General features: G+C 41.0%; 1 long non-coding RNA gene across 2 annotated transcripts in view; it reads right to left on the reverse strand.

Annotated features, from left to right (window-relative positions):
* The window catches only part of LOC125179491, a 13,648-nt gene extending 12,865 nt beyond the window's left edge, over positions 1-783 (reverse strand). For both annotated transcript variants that reach the window (XR_007157284.1, XR_007157283.1), the window contains exon 1: positions 743-783. This is a non-coding gene — a long non-coding RNA (uncharacterized LOC125179491). The remainder of the gene's footprint in view (positions 1-742) is intronic.
* Between the last annotated feature and the right edge of the window lie 1,367 nt (positions 784-2,150).

Here is a 2,150-nt window from a genome sequence, read left to right on the forward strand (position 1 = left end):
ATGTTTATGTTTTTTCTGCAAGATATTTTTGGCGGAAACGGTAAAGCAATGCGGATTGCGGAAGTTGAAAATTTTATGAAATGACATGTTTGCGAAGTGCAAACCACGATTTTTTAATCAAACAAAAATTTATGACATTCGAGTTGCGAGATTTCATACCTACTGAAATTATATGATATTAGAGCCGCGATATTTCAGACAAAAATAGGACTTTTCCAGACTAGTGATGACATATTACCATTTGGTACAGTTCACGTTTGCGGCAATCCAGGCAATGCAGTGTGGTCAGCAGACACTTAGGATAACAGCATGTGTAAGAAGTGATGGTATGGGTTATAAAGCATTGGAGAACAACGTATTAACTCTTAACTACGTCTATGTTGAGTAGAGTAGCAGCTTGTGTGTGCTGAAGCAGTATTGGTTTAAAGTTTTTTGTGGTGAGATAGGTCAATTGACTACAGCTGCTTAGGTGCCAGGATGACAATATCTATAGCATTTAGATGGTTGATGTTGGCTCCAGGGCTGATTTGAGCGTTAATTTGCTGGTCTACGCCTGCGCACCCCTTCTGAAGTCAGAAGACAGGGTGCTCTCCTTAATTTCGCCTCTTATGATGCGACATTCTCGAAGTTTGCAATGTTGCGTTATTGATTAATTCTTAGGTTTCCTAAAGTTCAAGACTACAGCAAACTTAAATTTCAAAATTGAAATATACGTAAGATTTAATTGGGCTTAGGAACTTACTAACGTCCATTGTCGACCGCAGCTCAAACCAGAATCCTCAGCGGTATAATCGAGCTGGGTCTGGCGTGCTATTGTTGCAGTCCGCAAAACTGTGGATTGTGATTTAACCCTTTACTGCCCGAATTTGGGTGGATAACTAGAGGTCAGCTAGGGGACGCAGTATAGACCCCTACATAGCCCTTGCCCACAATTCAATATCTATTCCTTTCCGCTCGTAATCACGCTAGAGGGCATATTAGCCTGTGTGATTAAGTGCCTTGTGATATGCTATTGCAGTGTCTGCTTCTAAAATTACGGAATCGCCGGATTCCCCGCCGCTTTCGATCGATTCATTATTCGCCACATGTTCCGCACTTCAGCGTCTTCAGCTTTTAAGTGCGACCTTACTAAGGGTCTCTATGGGTAGAAATTATTAGCACAAATCATTCACCATTATGGGTAAACCCATTAAATAGAAAAAATACAGCCACCAGAAAAAAGTTAAATTAATTATCAGTTCTCATTTTTAGCCATTGGCGAACTCATGAGAACTCAGTTCTCATAGGCGAACAACAAACATTAAATTAATAACATATACTGTAAATAGCTTCACTGATACATCATACATGATGATGTATCAGTGTTACATAAAAGTCTGTAAAGACGATGTTGCCATAACATTCCACTAGGAATTTATGATGACAGCCATGTCTAGACATATTTTATTTACAAAAGATTTCGCACAACTATTTTTCCATTAATTAAAATGATGAATTATTTCTTATAATGAAATAAATTTGGTGTGATGAAATTATTTCTTACTCCTTTCATTAACCATAGAACCTCTAATAACCCTATCGGCGCACTATTAGTAGGTATATATTGAACAAGCAAAATCTGCTATCTTGTTAGGCTTAATACAAAAACGGTAAACAGATTGAACTTTTATTGAGGAACTTGATCCCATAGATGACTGGTCCCAAGCTTGAGGAATCAAGACGCGTTCACAGAAATTAGGAAGGAACCAAGGCCCAAAAAATAACGCTTGCTAGCTGGTTCATACAGGCTCGCCGACGTTACACAAATGAAATAGCAGACGAAATAGCAGTCTTGGCCTACATCAAAAACAAGAGTAAGAGGTTCAGTAGGTACGTCCAGAGGAGAGTGGATCTGGTTCGCAACGCGCGTCAGCCTTCAGACTGGATCTACGTAGACACCGCCTCGAATCCAGCAGATTTTGCAACACGACCGACCGAGCACGTTCCGCTGCAGCGAACTATGTGCTCACGGACCCTTCTTTCCTCATGACCTCAGTGGTCCCTCGCCCTGACCTCGAAACCGACCTCGATCTAGGCGCGGAGGAGCTCCCAGAATTAGAAAACACTACGGCTTCGACGCTGCAGACTCGTAAGTCCGAGGATGATCAAGT

This window comes from Hyalella azteca, unplaced genomic scaffold (assembly GCF_000764305.2).
Source record: "Hyalella azteca isolate HAZT.00-mixed unplaced genomic scaffold, Hazt_2.0.2 contig2181, whole genome shotgun sequence".
Lineage (NCBI taxonomy): Eukaryota > Metazoa > Arthropoda > Malacostraca > Amphipoda > Hyalellidae > Hyalella > Hyalella azteca.